The 12,339-nt window shown below is 36.7% G+C and overlaps 1 protein-coding gene and 1 long non-coding RNA gene across 8 annotated transcripts in view; one reads left to right on the forward strand and one right to left on the reverse strand.

Moving 5' to 3' along the window:
* htr4 (5-hydroxytryptamine receptor 4) overlaps window positions 1-12,339 on the reverse strand; it is a 167,716-nt gene that overhangs the window by 68,551 nt on the left and 86,826 nt on the right. The window lies entirely within an intron of this gene.
* On the forward strand, window positions 9,939-12,324 carry LOC112137870. The gene is made up of 3 exons (XR_002917641.2): window positions 9,939-10,176; window positions 10,321-10,454; window positions 12,083-12,324. It is a non-coding gene; the product is annotated as an uncharacterized LOC112137870 (long non-coding RNA).

Here is a 12,339-nt window from a genome sequence, read left to right on the forward strand (position 1 = left end):
TGGTAACAGTTTCAGCACACTGGGATTATTTACCTCAAAGGAAAAAATAACTTTTGTGCTTTCTAGGCTAAATATCTTTCTAAAATGTTCATTATTTATGGTAAACAAAGTTTCAAAGTCAACATCCAAGTTTTTAAGTCTGATTTTGGGGCAATTTGACGAGTCTCCCCTCGAAATTGAAACTCTGACGTCAGGACATGTCAGACCGTGACCACTGGGGGGCAGTACAGGTTGTTGGACCGGAGTGAAACTTGTAAGTGTGCCTGCAGTGCTGCTTAGACAAGGCAACACTAGCACTGTAGAAGTGTTTTTTAAAGGACGACACTGATTCCTAAAGATTGAAACCGCGCAGCAGTGGATGCAGTTTATTTTTTGTCTACATTATTGAGTGTTCTGATTGGCCTTAAAACTTTGTGTGAAACAGCTTGTAAACAAGACACGGATCAGGTTTATTCTCGACAAAAATAATAGTTTTAATGGTTTTTAAGCATGTTTTCATGATAGTGTTGGTTTATACGTGAAACAATAATCAAGGTTCCAAAAGCAGAAAACACTTTTATATAAAGGATTTTAGAACGGAATATTATCTGCAAACGGTGCTCTGTGTTTACAGCCAGACTGGATTTAGGAGAAGAGTTTCGACGTGAAGACGTGAATCCCTACCTGAGCGTCCAACCAGAAAACCAGACCTCCCGAGCTCCGCGTCCCCCTCCTCCCTTCCCTCTTTGTTTTTCTCGGCTGTTTTCCCGCGTTCTCTCTTCGCCGGCTTTTGACTTTAATTTTTCTCTTTCTCAAAAGTGTTGCTGGCATAGTTCTGCGGTGCGCTTTTCCAGTATTTGGACCCGAGTTGGTCTCGATCCTGGCCGGACTGCGCGGCCGCCCTCTGCTCGTTTCCTCACACCCGCCTTTGTTCCGTCCCCGTGAGTTTTTTTAATAATCATACTTTTGTTTGCCCGCCCTGCCGGTGACCCCGGTCTGCATTTGTGTCCCCTCCTGAACCCACAATGACATATTCATGCTGTTACGCAACAGCTTCTGTGGTGGTTCTACCAGCCGTGCCTAATCTCTCAGTATTTCTGGTTCCTAGTATCTTCTTATTACCCAACGCCATCACTTCCAATTTATTCTGCTGTTCTAAAAGGTCTCTAATCTTTCTTCATTTCTCTTCTCTAGTTCATTCTGCTTACTAAAGGTAAACGTACCCCACCACAGCGACGAAGGAAAGTCTCTCCCCCAGCCTGACTGTACTGGACATTTTTAGCCACTTTACAGTTTTGCTAACAAACACAAAGCATTCTGGGTGATTCTGAAGGCCTCAGCGGGGATCCCTAATTACAAACAACAACTGTCTGCACAGTGGCATTTTCTCTCAGCAGGCACAGACAAGTGCACCATTATGCAGACGGCCACCAGAGGCCATGGGTACTGCCCAGACGGGTATCAAGCGCTGTTTATCGTCAACACAAAAGGGGGGGTTGTGTCAGAAATGTGCTTCCTGCTGCTCGGGACCACAATGGTGTGAAAGCCGAGGCCAAAAGAGAAAATAATTATACTTGAAAGGTCTGGATTAAAGATAAATGATAAAACAGGAAGTCTCTGAGCGGGAAACATGTCTCCAACGGGAAAAGAGAAGCATCTGTCACATGATCCTTCACACAATCCTTCACACGATCCTTCACACGATCCTTCACATGATCCCTTACATGATCCAAGTTTGCCTCTACCTGCATGTTTTTGTCCAGGTGATTTAGCAAAAGTTTCTTCTGCTGCATTTCAGTTTTCAAAATGATCAAATTCACCAAACAGGTTACAAAAATGATAAAATCACTCAGGTCTTTTCCACTGTCTTGCTGTTGAGATAAACTGTGGATTAAAGTGTCTCAACATATGAATTATGATATCAACAAGAAGTTTGTGGTCAATATTCTTGGTTTGCTCTGAAAATGTATTCCTCCTGTTATTTGATTTGGTAAATTAGAGCATTCTGGAACTGAAGTTTATTTATTTATTTTTTTATTTGTTAAAGATAGAAAAATATGGAGCCCCTGAAGGGACATCGAAGTCCCTTAGGGGCTTCATATTTGTATTTTAAAAAAATATTTTTTTTAGAAAACTTTCAGAAAAAAATGTTAAAAAAATGAAATAAAAAAAAAATCAAAAATTGTTTTTTAATAAAAACATGGAGCAAAAATAACAATTGATGTAAAAAAATCTAAAAAATATTATTTTTTCTAAAAAAAAAAAAAAATGTTAAAAAGAAAAAAAGGGTTTTTTTCATGTCCCTTTAAGGGCTCCATAGAAAATCCTCCTTGGGAATGTAAAAGTAAAGATGGAGGTCTGTTATAAAAATGAAAAATAACTTAACAAAGTCACTTTTTTAGTTGTGTTTTGATCTTTTACTGTCACACAATGAAAATACCTAAAAATTAGGCTTTTTGTATTATTTATAAGGTTAAAAATATTTGCTATTAAAATAGATTAATTAAATACAGGTTAATATAAAATATCCAGACAAAAATGAATTACATGATTTACTGATTTAATCTGAAATATTTACACTCTTAATAATATATATTTTTAAATGTATGATGTTTAAAAATGTTCTTATAATGATGAAAAACGTGATTTTCATTTGAACGCATCATATTTTACGTATCAATCGGGATGAGAGCGATAACTTCAGGACAGACTTTAGTTCCTCCACCAATGTCAGATCTGTTTTTACATTTACCTTCCACGTTCCGCCGTGAAACATGAATTTTTAACGCCACTTCCCTAAATGTAAATCCCAGCTTGCTCATTTTGTTCTGGTTAGACGGCGCCCGCCGTCGCGAGGTCAGGACGCCGCCAGAGCTCGTGCATCAAACTTACATCTGCGGTGATTGGAGCGACTTTTAATCAACCGACAGACGCCTGACAAGAGCTCTCGTCGCCGAGACGCTGAGACGGACGCACCACTTTCGGCTGATTGGCTCCAAGGTGTCTGTTAAATATCACCTAAACTCTCAGCGGGCTCGTCCTCGGCGCCCGAGGAGCTGCATTCAAAACCCCACTAGTAACCATGGCAACTGCAGTGATGCCTGTGACTTCACATTCCGTCTTGACTGATTCATTCTAATGAGTTATCCATCCTCCATGTTTGTTGTGATTTGCACATATTCCTGAAGGCAAGAGGCGGACAGTGACTGGTCGATGTTAGACGCTTCCTCTCTGAGCCTGATGGACGGAAGGACGCTTCTCCTCGCCGTCTGCGACGGCACAGATGGGTTCGTGTTCACTGATGGGAAAATCTCGGTTTGAGGTGCTGAGAAAACTTGGAGATTGGCGGCTCGGTTCCCGCCTCCTCCACGTTTTCTCATGCAAAACACTTAACCCCAAATGACACCTCGCTCCGGATGACGAGCGCGACGGAAAATGACTTTCATCCGGACAAACCTGCAAGATATTTAACACTAGAATTCCTAAGCCTGCGCAAATTTGCGCAAGGAAGAGTTCCCCCCTCTAGTCCGAGAGCCCATTGTTGTGTCATGGTGGGTCACTGATGAGCCATTAACTTGCCCATGTATATGTTAATGCAGCATGTAGTACCTAATGTGTATTTGAACTAACAGGTTGTGTGGGGGTTGTAGTTACCTGATGCATGTGGACAAGTATTGGCTTTCCTGCTTTTACTCACATTTGAACTAAAGTTCCATCTCATTCCTAACCCAGAGTTCAATATGATCTTGCGCCACCTTTTGCTGTCCGCAGCCATAACCACTTGACCGTCTAGTGGCGGAATCTGGAATGCATGTCAAACTTAAATTTAAACATGACATTCTGCATTGCGAAATCAGGAAGTCATTGTTGATGGTTTAAAGGCATTTGTCTGTGTTAAAAATATTTCTTTCACCTGCATTGAACAGTTTTGAGGTAAAAATAAAATTTAAAAGTAAAAACAAATTTTTTCAAATCACATTTTAAGTTTCGGACAAAGAAGGATGAAAATAATTGAAATAACTTTCCTCTTGTTATCAAAAGTATCATTTTGATCAATCATTCCAGGTTTGTTTCATTCAAACTTAATGAGAAGAACATAAAAACAAAACTGAAATGTTTTTTTTTTGCTGATGACACCGATGTATTTTTGTGACTAAATTTGGTAACAACTAAACTCATAAAACTGAAACGATGGTTTGATAAAAACAAACTGTCAATAAATCTAAATAAAAAACTAAATGGATCACTTTTGATAACAACAATAAAATCATCCTTCAGCCTCTTTGGAAAAATGAGCCTCAAGAATGATTCAATAAGTGGGTAAATATGAGAAAACCAACATTTAAAACTACTAAAGGTTAAATACTATAAAATATAATACAATGCAAATAATTTATGAAGCCAAAAAAAAAAAAAAACTTCCATAGAAAATACAAAAGAAAAATATTTGCTAGGAAAAAAATAAATGAAAAAAACAATGTTGTGTAAGAATAACACACAACAGTTTGTGTATTTCTGCCTGTCTTGTGGAACGGTTTAATATCAAAATGAGTAAAAATGTTACACAATAAAAAAAATACATTAATAATAAAATATTAGAGAATCGAGAAGCATAATAGGACAATCATGAACTTTGACGTTGGAGGATTTTGTTTAGTAGTTTTCTGGTCTTAATTCTTTTGTGTTTATGTAAGTAATGATCTATATTAGGGTGTAAAAATGTATTGATGGTGGAAATTAATATGTTTTCTTTTACACACTCCTGTTTGTAAAGTTAGGAATCTTGAGGGATCTTAAGATTTGATTATGAAACAATCATCAATGCATTCTATATCTGCATTAAAAAAACATTTTTTATTGACCACAAGGCCAATATGACTTATTCGTCTCCAACAAAGTGCATTTGTGTGTGTTTAACTTTTATTTACAAAATATATAAATGAAAACTATTATTGATCAAAATCTTTCACAGCATCAAAATGGAAACAGTTTCTCTGAACTCAATAACCTTAAATAAAATGTTACTTTTGATTATCAGACCAGCTTTAATGAAACGCTCTTTAAGTCACGTCAAACTAAATGTTTATCGACTCAACTTATTTTAGAACAGAGTTTGATCAAAAGGCTTAGTAACCTTGGCAAACAAATAAAAAAATAAAGATTTATTTTTTCAGAAATATAATAGTATTTATGGCCTTTAAGTGTCTAACTTCAAATAACAAAAAGACATTTTAATTGACTATTAGGAGAAGTTAATGAACTAATGTGCAACCATCTGGGTCAAATGTGGGTTTTTGTGCAGAAACAGAAGCTGATCCACATGCACTGATCACTGAGCTGTCACGATATCCCTGCAGTAGAAAGAACTGCAGAAACACTCGTACCTGGAACGCAGAAGCTCCTCTTGGCCAAACTAGAAAAACTTTTATCCAATCGACAGTTGGCCGGTCGGATGACGAGATCAGGAAGGTCGTCCTCGCTTGTGTGCTCGTTAAAAATGTCCTAATTAAAAATGATCTCCGTTTAGTTACTTTCACCTACAATCAGATGATTTTTTGATTATTTAAAATTCATAAAATGATTCAGAATCATTTATAGATCACTGTCGATGCATCTAATAATCGATTTTTCCCTCCACTAACTTTTTTGTTTGACAGTTTTTGTGATTGTTTAGTCGTCAAAGTAAGTTAAAAACTGTGGTGGGAGTTTCATGATGCTGGTTTTAAGGATGAGGAGAACTCTAAAGGAGACATCTAAAGTGATGTGTACAGGTGAGTTCAGCTTAGAAATAGTCCAACCAATCCACTTTTAAACAAAATACTTTAAAAATGGAAGGTCATCTGCATTCATCAAGTCACTGATGAGTTCAGTTCCTGGTCAACAGAAAATATCAGAACTTGATGCCAAAAATAAACAGATTTCAGAAATACGAACTTCATGTGAAACCTACGAATTCACTTTATATTTAAGTTTAGAGGGAACTGACCAAAGCTCTGTGCTTCTGACCTTGATCATTACAAACCCATCCTTAAGACACGTGTCAAAGTCAAGGCCCGGGGGCCGGATCCGGCCCTCTGGGTAATTCTATCCGGCCCTCCAGAGCATTTTATTTTATTGTTAATAATGACCCGATGTTATCTTACGCTCATTTCTAACTTTTATAATTTTGACTAAATAAATTTTTATGGAGAGTAAAATATTAAAGTTATTTAAGGTTTAAGTTGATTTATTCTGGAATAATATTCCTGCCTTTTTATTATTCAGAATTATGTTAAATAGTTTTGAAGTTTTGAAAACTGGCATAGCTTTTTTGACTATTTTTGCATTTACTAAGATTTTTGGGCTATTTTAGAGTTAATATTAGAGCTAATATTTAGAGCTAATATTTCAGCTACATGCTAGCTGTTTTGGCTAATTTAGGCTTTTTTTTTTAAAGGTTTTTAGGCTTTTTTGGAATTAGGCTAATATTTACACGCTATCTTTTTTGGCTAATCTTTTTTTTTTCAGTTTTTTAGGCTATTTTGAAGTTTAGCTTTTAGCTACATGCTAGCTATCTTGGCTAGCCTAAGTTTCTTTTTCTTTCTTTATTTATTTTGGGGTTTTTATGCTAATTTGGCGTTTAACTTATATTTTATAGGCTATTTTATAGGTACCACCTTCAGTGTTTTCAGTCATCAGGCTATTTTGGAGTTAAGCTAATATTTCAGCTACATGCTTGCTGTTTCGTTAATTTGGCTTTTTTTTTTAATTGATTTTAATGGAAATGTTTCCTAAAGTCTCACAAATGACCAACAGAAATCAACTTCTCCTGTTTTTGTTTTTAAATCCTAAAAATCCTCCTGCTGTCGGTGAGACGTTCTAATGCAGCAGAAACAGCAGATCTCGGCCGATCATAATACGGGCTCCGTCTTTCTTAATGGAACAGTTAATGGCGTGTGGCCAACAGTGAAGGCAGACGAGGACAATAAGTGACCACGAACATACACGCCGAGGAGGGAAAACACCAGCACACTGAAAACACGGCCGTGGGGTTTTATGAAGCCCAGCTGGTGAGTTTACCCTCTTCTCTGCTCACATGACGACTATAACCGTTGTAGCTGCTTTTAGCTGTAATGCGGGGAATTTTATGTCATGATTTTATATATTTATGCATCTGAAACCCAGATGGAGGATCAAGCTGGCTGAGTCAGCGTTTGACACACTAGCTGCTCCTGCTGTAAAAGAAAAGGTTTTAAAACATGTTTACAAAGCTGATCAAATACCGACTCCTTCCTGAAGCTCACAGAGATGTTCAGAACTGCATGAATGAATCAATAATTCAAGGGTTCAAATCTCAAAATAATGATTTAACGTGAAAGTCTATTTAACAGAACTAAAACGATCTGAAAAGAAGTCTTACAAACTCTCCCGATCATCTTCTGATCTGTTTTCAGATTATTCCCAGTGGTCCTTTAATTAAGATTGTGCTGAATTTAACCAACATTTTTAAAAATCTGTCGCTTTCTGGACATAGTTTCTGCAGAGTGGCAGGACTTCATTAGAAATTCACTTGAGTTGTAATGAGAGCTCTCTGTTTTCATTTTCTCCCACTAGCCCCTCACACCCCCCAACCAAACGTTAGTGATGCTGTACAGTTCAGATCCAGCTCAGACGTGGACAACAAAGACATTCATGGATCTACTTGTCTATCAGAAATGGGCGGAGCCACAGACATAATATATGGGGCGGAGCTGGGAGCTTATTTTCTACGTCACAAATATGATCTTTTTAAAAAAGCATTTTTTTGTCTGCTCTTGATTCACAACAATTGTAACAAAAAATTACTCAGAAATGCAAATTTAGGTTTAATTTCTCTCAAATTTGTCTTTCGTTATCAGAAAAATGCTACAAGAACGTGTTAAAAACACCATTTTATCATAGTTTGTCTTTAATCAACATCAAACATTCTCGGTGGAGGCTACATCTGTTTTTTTTTTTTTTAATCTGAACTGGGAGAATTGGGTCAAACCACTTTAACCCTTTAACTGTTCAACCAAAAAAAGTAACAAAGAAAAGTTTTCTGTTGCTTATTGCTTTGGGGTAATAATAAATACAATCAATAATTTGAGTTAAATATTTTCTCTGCCGTCTGGTTGGCCAGGAGCTAAAGGGTAAAAAGAACAAAAATAAGATTATTCATTAAAAAAAGATGTTTTTAAAACAGATTTGAACTAAATAAAATTAAAAATGTGAAAACACAAAAGAAAACATTTGAATAAAAAATGTTTTAAACTTCAATTGATAATAAATAAAAATATATTTCTGTTTTAAATGTTTGTGTTTCTCCTGACTTTGAGCAAAGTTCTATATTTACAGTTTCTATTCAGAACTTTTGTTTTTGGAGATGACCTCATTTTGAAGTGGGGGTGTGGCTTTAAACTCATTGGCTACTGGGACATGACATCACTAGGGGGACAAAGGTCAAGATGACATCATTTCTGCTCCTGAACAGCGACTAACAGATGACATTTTCCTCATTTCCTTACATTTTTGAGTTTATAGTTTTATTTATTCAAGTTTTTAGAATAATTAAAATTTAAGGTGTTCTTTTTTTGTCAAATATTTAAAATATTTTACGTTTACAAGGTCTCTGTTTCTATGTTTAATTGTTCATTGACCATCAGATGATCCTGAGTCCATCCATGAGTGTCTAACCAATCAGAAGCTGGAAGGCTGACCGGCTCATGAGAGGAAAATCCTTCAGCTGCTGCTTGTATTGATCAAACCCAATAAATTAAGATTTTACCTTTTCAAACATCGCTTACTACTGTTTTAAAAAATCCATCTCAGCTCTGAATATCTGATGGTTTTGGTTCAGAGAGCAGGAACATGAAGGAGTTTCCAAAGATCCTGACTGACAAAATTCTAAGAAGCTGCAAGAAATTCACCACAGAGGTAAAATATCAAAACGCTGCTGAATTTACCGTCTCCTGTAGCAAATATCTGACATCACAACTACACAAACACAAAACCAAATGTCTGTTACGGCTCCTAAAAATCTAAACTTTGTAAAGTAAATAAGACTTGATTTTTTTTATTATTCACTGCAAAAGCAGAAGTTTCGTTTCCATAGTGTCATATTTACATATACTGAACAAGAGTTAGAACAAAACTATCATATTAAAATAAGATGCATAAAATGGCTCCAAAGCACATCTGCTGCTTAAAGTCAAATATGTTCTATTCTTTTTACCTTTGTGAACATTTTAGTTTAATTCTTCGTAAACGTTACACAGTTTTCCATCCTAAAATGTGAAGTAAGTCATGAACAAAAAGTCACCAAACCCTCTGAACGTCTCGGTCCACGCGCTCTAATAATAAACGACTCATTAGTGGATCCCAAATTCATCCCAAATGGAGTAAATCTGCAGATTTGTTCCACCGTTTTTAAGGAAAATCAAAGCAGGAATGAGATTACTGATGATAAGAAACTGTAGCCGCTCCTCTACGACCCTCCACGGACCAGACAGACCTAAAACCAACAGAACCTGTACGGGTCAACCCCAGACTAGTACACGTGACTCAGACTTTATATCTATTTATATAAACAACTTTGGCTCAAAGATTACCTCAGATTAGCCTCTAAATTACAGCAAAAACACAGTGAGTTTCTTTAAAATCTCATCTGAAAGCTTCTTAATGTTCAAAGACTCTCCAGTAAAGCCAGAAATGTTTTATAAAGGAACAACAAACAAACAAAAAGGATTTTTTGGATCCAAACAACAGAAAATACCTTTAACCACCAGAGTAAGCACCACTGTGAACTCCCTCTGATCGTGATCTCTTTACTGTAACCAAAGAAGTCTCAGATTTAGAACCGCAAACTCAGAAATGAAAGATTTCTTTACAAACAGAAGTCGGTCTGTCCACCGTCCAACAGGAGGATCCTCCTTTGGGCTCCAGGATCAGAACACTGAGAGCTTCTGGGGTTTCCTGGCTAATGATCTCCATCAGTCCGTCCGACAGAGTCCCACACACACAGCTGACGTTTCTCTGGGGTTTTTCTCCAGTTCATTAGCGGTCCTCCTCTTGACTCGAGCTGATCCCCAGAATCTGAATCTGATGGTTCTCTGCTGGAGGCAGACCTGCAGCTGGGCGGAGAGCGAACACCTTCTGTCCATTCATTAACTCCAAATGAGCCTTCAGCTCCAGCTCCAGGTGAGGCTCAACCTCTGAAAACTACAGAAAATCTAGAACATCTCGTCTCTGACATGTTCTCTTTTGTCTTCAAGTTTTGACGCGTCTCTCCCCCAGAAATGGTTGTTAAAAAATGAAACATTTCTAACCATTTTTTTGTTTTAGGAAATCCCGTTTGTTACCAGAAGCTGCTAGTTGTAGTTGCCAGGCAACAGCTTGTAACTAAGCGTAAATGATGGCGAGCCTCAGATGGACGCCCACAGAGAGGTCCCGTGTTCGGAGTCCTGTTAGAGCCCACGGTAATTGTAAACTGAACGCAGCGGAAGAATGTGAAACGTGAAATAATGAAGCCGCTCGGCCTCGTTTCATCTGCGTCGGAGCGATAACACATCTCTGACCTTTTCCATGTGGATTCTCAATTAGAGCTTTCACTCTCACTGTGGTGACGGGGGGTCAGGGAAGTTTAGGAAGGGCTCAGAAAACAAACCCTCAGCAGGATTTGACCTGCTTTGATTTTAACACTCAAAGGTGGACCGAATATTACAAGTTATTTCTTTAGGATCGTGGGAAAAAAAACTGTTTTGGCTCAAACATCTACATCTAGTGATAGATTCAACTTTTGTGACATAACGTTATCCATAATTAATACATGTTGATGATAATCAATAAAAAACTCATCTTTGCTTTTTGATAACTAATCAGCACTTGGAGTAAAAATGTATGAATAACTTGAATTTATGTTAAGAACTGGATTATGGCAACTATTTAATCAAATTATTTAATAATCATTATGATTAAAGAACTTAATGTGACATTTGTGTGTCTGGATACGTACAAATAAGTCTATTTATGATGAGACAAAAATTATGTTCATTATTTTTGTTTTAAATCAATTTATAAATAAATATCTCAATAGATTTGACATTTATATGTCGTTTTTGTCCCCTATTTTGTGAAACCGCTTGAAATCAATCAATCAATCAATCAATCAATCGACAAAAAAGCTTAAATCTGCTGTAAATTAAAGTTTGGTTCACATCTGTTACTGAATGACTATTCTATGAGTTGGTTTGTGTTTATTCGCATAATTAGGAGAATTGTGAAATTGTGTGTGTTTTTTTTTTTTTTTATACAATTCTAGAAATTTAATAAAATTTTGTGCATATGTAATGGAAATGCAGCTAAAAAAATAATTACATTTAAAGACATTCTAAAACTGGAAAAGAATGCTTTAAAAGAAAATTTACCTATTTTTTTCTAATTATTTGTAATATTACTTTTATAACAGCTGTTGTTCAGTATTTTTTAAATATTTACTTTTGCCCATTTTGTTTTTTGTTTGTTCTAGGATGGAGTTTTTGGCCAGTTTAAAGTAGTAATTTAAGGATAAAAAAACGTGTAAATGTACAAGATTTAAATTTATGAGAAAAATACTTATAATAATATTACTTGTTTCTTTCTTTCTTTCTTTCTTTGGTGGCTCTAATACTCCATCCTATCTCTCCTTTCTCTCTTTGGTTTACGAGGGATGACATCACCTCTGTCCCCTGAGGTCAATCATTTCCTGTAGCCAATGGGGTCAAAGCCCCGCCCCCACAGACAAGTATGGTCAACTAAAAACCAGAAAATCTGAATTAAAAATATAAAATTAGGACTAAGGAGGGACACATTATTAGGGAACAGTTTTAGTGTTATTTTTTTTATGTTTATTTTAACTTTACAGTGTGAGTTTAAAACTTGAATGCTTTTGATCTGATCCTGGTTTGACCTCATGGTGAAGTTATAGAAGCATTCTTATCTAAAGAAGTAGTCCACATATCTGGTGAAAGAGTTGACCTCTTCTTCTGGAGGAACCAAACAGTCGCACAGACCGCCGCAGCAGAAGAGGGTTTTCTCTAAACCCCGCCGGCTTTTTTCATCTTCTCAGAGGTTTCTGTGAGTCTGAATGGAGTCTGCTGCCTGGGGAGGGACGTCTGCGAAAGCTCTCAGCGCCTCACAAAAGTGCCACCGTGAGTGCATATATCGCTGAAGGGATTCCTGCTCTGGATTCAGAGGATTCACAGAAGTAAGCAAGTTTACGTGAAAGACTCACCTACAAGATTTATAAGGCAGAAGTGGAAATGGAAGTTCAGGAAACGCAGAGAGAAAAGGAAATAGACCAGAAAAAGGAAGCAGAAAGAACTG

The sequence above is a fragment of the Oryzias melastigma genome, linkage group LG10 (assembly GCF_002922805.2).
Source record: "Oryzias melastigma strain HK-1 linkage group LG10, ASM292280v2, whole genome shotgun sequence".
In the NCBI taxonomy this organism is placed as follows: domain Eukaryota; kingdom Metazoa; phylum Chordata; class Actinopteri; order Beloniformes; family Adrianichthyidae; genus Oryzias; species Oryzias melastigma.